This window comes from Gossypium hirsutum, chromosome A03 (assembly GCF_007990345.1).
Source record: "Gossypium hirsutum isolate 1008001.06 chromosome A03, Gossypium_hirsutum_v2.1, whole genome shotgun sequence".
Classification (NCBI taxonomy): domain Eukaryota; kingdom Viridiplantae; phylum Streptophyta; class Magnoliopsida; order Malvales; family Malvaceae; genus Gossypium; species Gossypium hirsutum.
Window position 1 is genome coordinate 78,689,445 of NC_053426.1, and position 9,278 is coordinate 78,698,722.

The window sequence follows — 9,278 nt, forward strand, 5'->3', positions numbered from 1 at the left end:
CAAAACATTACTATCCATTTTACAAACTTTACAAAATGGTCCTATTAGGGTTTTTGTGAGAAGTTCATTCACAAAAGTTGTTTACAACACAAATAAGATTCATTTTCTTTCATAAAAACTCAACAAACATCATAAATCCTTTCATGGAAAATCCCTAGACTATCATCCATTTTGCAAAATGCTCCCTCCATTAGCTAGCTTATGCCATAAGGGTTCCAAAAGTACAAAAATTATCAAAATAACCTTCAAATTGACTTACTTGCAAGAGGATAGCTTGGCTAAAATTTTAAAGCTCCAAGGACCCTTATTTTGCTGAGAATTTCGGTGAAGAAGAATGGGTGAAAGGGATGATATCATTTTTTTTCTATTTTATTTCTTTTTAGTTAATTTAGCCACCAAATTTTCACCTAACATTGACTTTTCTATCCTTTTGTCTCCTATGGCCGGCCACCTCTCTAATAAGGGTCTATTTGCCCTTTAAAGACCTCCATAATATGATTCATAGTCAATTTACACCTTTAGCTGACAAAATAGGACTTTTACACTTTATGTAATTTAGTCCTTTTTCGCAATTAAGCTCACAAACGCTAAAATTAGTTCACCAAAATTTTCATAGACTAATATAATCATACTATGACACCAAAATAATAATAAAAATAATTCTTCAACCTCGGATTGGTGGTCCCGAAATCATTGTTCCGACTAAGCCGAAAACTAGGCTGTTACAATTCTCCCCCTTAGGGATTTTCGTCCCTGAAAATCTTATCGATGAATAAGTTTGGGTATTGATCTCTCATAGTCTCCTCGGGTTCCCATGTGGCTTCCTTGACCCCATGTCTATGCCATAAAACTTTCACGAGTGCTACACTTTTATTCCTCAATTTCTTGACCTCTCGATCCAAAATCTTAATCGGTTTTTCCCCATAGGTCATATCTGGGCTTATTTCAATTTCTTCTGGTGAAATCAAGTGTGAGGGGTCAGATCGGTAGCGACGCAACATCGATACATGGAACACATCATTAATTTTCTCTAACTCACGAGGTAAGGCTAATCGGTATGCTACCGGTCCATTTCTCTCGGTCACCTCATAAGGTCTAATAAACCGCAGACTTAATTTATCTTTCCTACCGAATCGAAAGACTTTCTTCCACGGAGACACTTTCAAAAACACCTTAGCACCAACTTGAAATTCGATTTCTTTTCGTTTCAAATCCGCGTAGGATTTTTGTCTATCCGAAATAGTTTTCAAACAGTCGCGAATCACCTTAACCTTCTCCTCGGTTTCTTTGACTAAGTCAACCCCGTGAATCTGATTTTATTTAAGTTCAGTCCAATATAAGGGCATTCGACACTTATGCCCATACAAAGCCTCATAAGGCGCCATCTTCAAACTTGACTGATAACTATTATTGTAGGCAAACTCTACCAACGGTAAGTACTTTTCCTAACTGCCTTGAAATTCGAGAACGCAACACCGCAACATGTCTTCTAAGATCTGAATCACTCTTTCCGACTGACCGTTCAATTTTGTTCCCAATGCCTCTTGTAAATTCTTCCAAAATCGTGAGGTAAACCTCGGATCTCTATCCGAAATAATCGACAAGGGTACTCCATGAAGTCTCACAATCTCGAAAACATACAATTCACCTAATTTCTCAAGGGAATAGTCAGCACGCACCGGTATAAAATGTGCCGACTTTATTAATCTATCAACAACGACCCAATCGAAATCTTTTTTCCTTGGCGTCAAAGGCAATCCTGGCATAAAGTCCATGGTTACACGGTCTCATTTCCACTCGGGAACCATCACAGGTTGAAGTAAACTTGAGGGTACTTGATGTTCGGCCTTCACTTGTTGACAAACTAGACACTTAGAAAAAAACTCTGAAATGTCTCTTTTCATTCCCGACCACCAGTACATTTTCTTCAAGTTGTTATACATTTTCACACTATCCGGATGGATAGACAAGCAACCACTATGTGCCTATCTCAAAATCTTCTGAATAAGCTCATCGTCTTTAGGCACACAAATCCTGTCTCGGTTCATTATACAACTGTCGGTATCAATACGAAATTCTGATTCGTTTCTCGTCTCACATTGAGCCATTTTAGCTTGCAAATCCTTACCACCTTTCTGAGCTTCACGAATCTCTTGAAGGAACATCAATTTAGCTCTCATCTCAGCTAGAATCGAACCATCATCAGTCACGGTCAATTGAGTATTCATAGCCCTCAAGGCGAATGATGATTTCTTACTCAATGCATCAGCGACTACATTCGCCTTCCTGGGTCAATCACCAACTCGTAATCCTTTATCATCTCCAACCATCTTCATTTCCGTAAATTCAGCTCCTTTTGAGTCATCAAATATTTTAAACTTTTATGATCAGTAAATACCCGGCGTCTCTCACCATATAAATCATGTCTCCAAATTTTCAACGTGAGCACGATGGCGGCCAACTCTAAATCATAGGTAGGGTAATTTTTCTCGTGTGGCTTAAGTTGTCTTGAGGCATACGCTGTCACTTTGCCTTCTTGCATGAGCACACATCCCAATCCATTTAAAGAGGCGTCGCTATACACCACGAATTTTTTTCCCTGTTCTGGATGCACTAAAACTGGAGCTTCGGTCAACAAGGTCTTTAGATTCTTGAAACTCTGCTGGTATTTCTCCGTCCATTCAAACTTGACATCTTTCTGTAACAACCTTGTCATCGGAGTAGCTATCCTTGAGAATCCATTTACAAATCTTCTGTAATACCTAGCCAAACCTAGAAAGCTTCGTATCTCTAACACACTCCTCAGTGGTTTCCATTCAATGATAGCCGAGATCTTACTCGGGTCAACTCTGATCCCGTCACCCGACACAATGTGTCCCAAGAATCCAACCTCTAGTAACCAAAATTTTCTTTTACTAAAATTGGTATACAACTTCTTATCTCTTAAGGTTTGTAAAATTGTCTTCAAATGTTCCGTGTGCTTACTCTCATCACGCGAATAAACCAATATATCATCGATAAAAATGACGACGAACTTATCCAAATATGGTTGGAAAATGCGGTCCATTAAGTCTATAAATACCGTCGAGGCATTCATTAAACCAAAAGGCATGACGAGGAACTAATAATGCCCATACCTTGTCTGAACGCGATTTTCGGTACATCTTGCTCCTTTACTCTGAGCTGATAATAACCGGACCTCAAGTCTATCTTGGAAAACACGGTGGCTCCTTTCAATTGATCAAATAGATCATCTATCCTTGGCAAGGGATACTTGTTCTTCACTGTCACTTTGTTGAGTTGTCTGTAGTCTATACATAACCTCATCGACGCGTCTTTCTTTTTCACAAAGAGTACCAGAGCACCCCACGAAGAATAGCTCGATCTCGCAAAACCTTTATCCATTAACTCTTGTAGCTGAACTTTCAACTCCTTTAACTCTATTGGAGCCATACTATATGGAGCAATCGAGATAGGTGCCGTACTAGGGACTAACTCAATTCCAAATTCAACTTCTCTCACTGGAGGTAGCCCCGACAATTCTTCTGAAAATACATCTGTGAACTCACATACCACTGGTACTGACTCGAGCTTCAATTCAGATGCTTGAGTATTCAATACAAAAGTGATATAAGCTTCATATCCTTTTCCTAAATATCTCACTGTCGATATGGACGATATCACCACAGGCAAGTTATCCATTCTACCCGATTCGACCCGAAGAACATCCCCGCTTTCACACTTGAACTCAATAGCTTTTCTCCCAAAGTCCACTACAACACTATGAGAAGTCAACCAATCCATCCCAAGGACTACATTAAAATTATCAAACGGAAATAACATGAGGTTAGCCAGAAAAAAATGACCTTCAATTGTCAAAGGACAATTCCTACATACTTGGTCAACTAGTACATGCTTGCCTAAAGGGTTGGACACTTTCACCACAAATTCAGTGGATTCAATTAGCATATTCATACGGGGTATCAATTTCATACAAATATAGGAATAGATAGACCTCAGGTCAATCAAACCAACAACAGATATATCATGGATAGAAAAGGTACCCGTAATCACATCAGGAGACTCTGCCTCTTCACGGGCACGTATAGCACAAGTTCTTTCCGGCGCTGTGCCCTCAGATCTCACAGCAGCTTCTCTAGGTGCACCTTTACTGCTAGCCCCACTTCCCAAGTTCCTATGCGGTCTACCTCTTGAAGGAGCATTACCCGATCTCACGCTTTGATCATTGTCTTTCTCGACCATTTTAGGATAGCTACGAATAAAATGGTCCAACGACCCACATTTAAAATAACCTCTTTCATTTCCTCGGCACTCACCGAAATGACGTCTGCCACACTATGAACATTCTGGTCCATTCGGCCGAGTGCTACCCACGGTTGCCACAGTAGTGGTTTGAGCTTTAGACGTCATGTACTGTTTGTTCTTGTTTCTACTCAAGAGTCTTATTGACGCATTTGATCGAGCAGAAAACTCTCTCGATCTCTTGATGATGTAACACCCCTATCCTGTATCCATCATCAGAATAGGTAAGAGGCATTACCAGACAAACAGAACATTTCAAACCAATTCAGAATCACAGATATCATATAACATCATATCATAAGCAATCATCTCTTAAGATGGTCTACGAGACCTAAAATGTACTTTTAAGAAAGGTTTGGACTAAAAAGAACACATTCAGAGTTTTCAGAACTTAACCAAATCTTTCAAAACTGTTAAAGTCACACGCCTATGTGACTAAGCCGTGTGACACACACGGGCACCAGACATGACCATATCATCCAACCGTGCCAAAAAGATGTCCTATACTGACTTTTTCACATGGCCAACAGACACGACCGTATGCCATGGCCATGTGGTACTTAGCTAGCTACTGACTTAAGCCCATGGCCATATGACACGCCTGTGTCCCCTGACCGTGTGGCACAATGCAGGCTTGGTTTAAGCCAACTTGTCACCCCCATATGAGTATTTCCTACTAGCAATGTTAAACAACATTCATACGACAATTTTCAGCCAATTCAATGCTCAAAACATGCTTCATTACAACGAAATCATCATCATCATTCAATAACCCATTCAAAACCATATGAAAACATAACACATTCATACCATTTGCTAGCCAACTCTCATGGCCTAACATATATTTACAAATCAAAACTTAATACATAGACCTTCTAGCCTATACATGCCATACTTTAAAATATTTACACTTTCAAAAAGTACCAAAATGAGTTCGATAGTATGGTGACGATCCTTGACTATCCCCGAGCCTTCAGTAGCTACGGTAACTGTAAAATAGGCAAAAATCACACAGAGTAAGCTACAAAGAGCTTAGTAAGCCAAATACAATTGTCTAACTACTAAAGCATATAAGTACAATTCAACCAAAAGATTTATAGCCATTTCATAGAATAATTCATAAGCTTAACCGTGGTCCTTTGTTTGCATTTATGTCATGCTTCATTTCCAAATTCCATACATATTTCACAGAGACAGAGTCTTTTATATTCAAAATTTTAGTACGATTCATACGTACCTGTATAAGTTATACATTTCATATGCTCATTCTCATATTTCTTACTCTATCATCAGACGTTTAAGAAACGATATAGATACTCGTAAACAAGTACAACGCTGACATCCTGGATGTGGTCTTATATGTAATTCAATATTGATGCCTTTGTCCTAGACAGGGTCTTACACGAAATCAGATACGATGCCGATGTCCCAAACATGGTCTTATACGTAAAACTCAATCGAGGCCTGTGTCCTAGAGACGGTCTTACACGATATCTCAGATAGATGTCAATATTCTTTTAGAAGTATACAGAGCTTTTAGGATACTAACAAATTATCAGACTTTACTCGAAAGATATTCATCAGGTTCTCAAGGCCATCCAATACAGATTACAATTTATATATGTAGAAATTAGTAAATTTAACACATAATTGTAATTTGACTTACCTTGGATGGATTTCGGATGAAACGAGTCAACTATTCAACTATTTTGGACTTCCCTCGATCTAAGTTAGATTTTCTTTGTTCTTGATCTATTACAAAATTCAACCATTCAACCATTCATTTCATTCAAAATAATCCATTAACACATATTTAGAGCACTTTGCATTTTAGCCATTACATTTTCACATTTTGACAATTTAGTCCATTTTCCACAAAATCACAAATATGCAAAATTCACCAAGACTATAGCTTGGCCGAATATACATGGCTTCCATACCAGCCCAAATAACATATTTAATTCACAATTTAGTCCTTCAAAACCTTATTTTCACAAATTAGCCCAAATAGTTCTATTTCATCAAAATTCAAAGACAAAACTTATAAATCATCTACCAAGCCTTTATAATTCATCCAAAAACATTACAAAATTCATGATGTCAACAATGGCATTTAATGAAATCTTTAACAAAAATAGAAATTCAGACATGGGTTTTGAAAAACATGAAGTAACGATCATTGAAACATAGAAATTATTAAAAATCGAACAAATTTCATACCTCAATTTAGCTACCAAAGTGCCGAATGTACAAAAGCTTCAAACCCTTCTTTCTTTTGCTAATTTTCGGCTAACATGCATGATAATATGGCTACCTTTTGTTTTGTTTTTATTTTAATTAACATTATTTCAACTTTTACCAATGTACCCATGGCATATACCATTAAATTTCTACCAACTAATGTCCATCATTGTCTACCATTAATATAAACGGTAAATTTGACATGAAAGGACCTTTATTTTAAAAGCCAAGCCAAATAGGTGCTTTAACATCTAGCACATGACTTTTGTACTTTAAACAATTAAATCCTTTTTCATAATTAAGGACAGAAACAGACAAATTAAATCACAGAAATTTTGCAGATATAAATTTACATATCACAAACACAAAAAATAATATTAAAATATTTTTCAGACTCGGATTTGTGGTTCTGAAACCACTATTCCGACTAGGGTCAAAACTAGACTGTTATAATTCTCCCTTTAAGGATTTTCGTCCTCGAAAATCTTACCATTAAATAGATTCGGATATTGTTGTTTCATAGCATCTTTAGACTCCCACATGGCCTCTTCAACACCGTGTCAATGCCACATCACTTTAACCAATGGAATTTTCTTGTTTCGCAACTCTTTAACCTCACGAGCTAAAATACGGATCGACTTTTCTTCGTAAGTCATATCAGACTGAGTTTCAATCTCAGACGGTGAAATTACATGCGAAGGATCAGATCTGTATCGTCGAAGCATTGATAAATGAAACACATTATGAATCTTTTCTAACTCAGAGGGTAGCCTCAATCTATAAGCAACCGGCCTAACTAGTTCGATGATTTCATGCGGTCCAATAAACCTCGGACTCAACTTCCCCTTTTTACCAAATCGGAACAGTTTCTTCCACAGAGATACTTTTAGAAATGCTTTATCACTGATCTCAAATTCGATATCTTTTCGTTTTAAATCCGCATAAGATTTCTGACGATCAGACGCAGCTTTCAGACTATCTCGGATTACTTTGACCTTTTGTTTAGTTTCTTTTATCAGATCAATACCGTAAATCATATTCTCACTGAGTTCAGTCTAGTATAACGGAGTTCTACACTTTCTACCGTATAAGGCTTCGTACGGTGCCATTTTAATGCTCGATTGAAAGCTATTATTATAAGAGAATTCAATCAAAGGTAGATATTGTTCCCACGCACCGCCAAACTCAAGAATGCAATATCTCAACATATCCTCAAGTATCTGAATAATCCGTTCAGATTGACCATCAGTTTGTGGATGAAAAATAGTGCTAAAATGCAATTTAGTACCCAGAGCATCTTGTAACTTTTTCCAAAATCGCGATGTAAATCTCGAGTCTCTATTTGATACTATCGAAAGTGGCACACCATGCAATCTCACAATATCAGAAATATATAACTCAGCCAATTTATCGAGTGAGAAATCAGATCGTACTGGAATAAAATGAGCTGACTTCGTTAATTTGTCAACTACAACCCAGATCAAATCTTTCTTTCTCGGAGATAGGGGCAAACCCGAAACAAAATCCATGGTCACTCGTTCCCATTTCCATTCGAAATCATAATTGGTTGTAATAACCCAGATGACACTTGGTGTTCAGCTTTAACTTGCTGACAGATTAAACATTTAGAAAAAAATTAGAGATATCTCTTTTCATTCCGAACCACCAATATTTCTTCTTCTGATCATTATACATTTTCATACTTTCCGGATGTACAGAAAATCTACTACTGTGAGCCTCACTCAAAATCATCTGAATTTTTCAGAACACAAAGTCTATTTCTGAATCTCAAACAATTATCAACATCTATTCGGAATATAGAATCAAAATCAGAATTACACTGAGTTCGTTTAACTATAATTTCATTATCCCTTTTCTGAGCTTCGCAGATCTATTGTAAGAACAAAGGTCTCGCTTTTAATTTAGCTAAAACAGAACCATCATCAGACAGAACTAAATGAGCATTCATCGCACTCAAAGCAAATAACAATTTTTGACTCAAAGCATCGCAACAACATTTGCTTTTCTCGGGTGATAATCAATCACAAGTTCGTAGTCTTTTAGCATTTCTAGCCATCTTCACTGTCCCGGATTCAAATCTTTTTGCGTCATTAAATACTTCAAACTTTTATGATCAGAAAACACGTGACATTCCTCACCAAACAGATAGTGATGCCAGATCTTCAAAGCAAACACAATGATAGCTAACTCAAGATCGTGTGTCGGATAGTTCTTCTCATGCGGCTTCAACTGTCTCAAAGCATAAGCAACAACTTTTCCTTCTTGCATTAAAACATAACCTAGTCCATTCAACGAAGCATCACTGTAAACAACAAATTCTTTACCCGATTCAGGTTGTACTAATATCGGAGCTTTAGTCAACAAAGTCTTCAACTGATCAAAATTGTTCTGACATCTTTCAGACCACTCAAACTTCACATCTTTCTGGAGTAACTTTTTCAAAGGAGTTGCAATCATCGAGAAACCTTTTACAAATCTTCTATAATAACCAGCGAGTCCTAGAAAACTACGGACTCCAGATACATTCCTCGGAGGTTTCCAGTCCAGAATAGCTGAAATTTTGCTCGGATCAACCCGGATACCAGAGGCTGATACAATATGACCCAAGAAACCAACTTCTCGTAACCAGAATTCACATTTACTAAACTTTGCATACATACAATTGTTTATTTCGTAGAGTTTTTAGCACTACT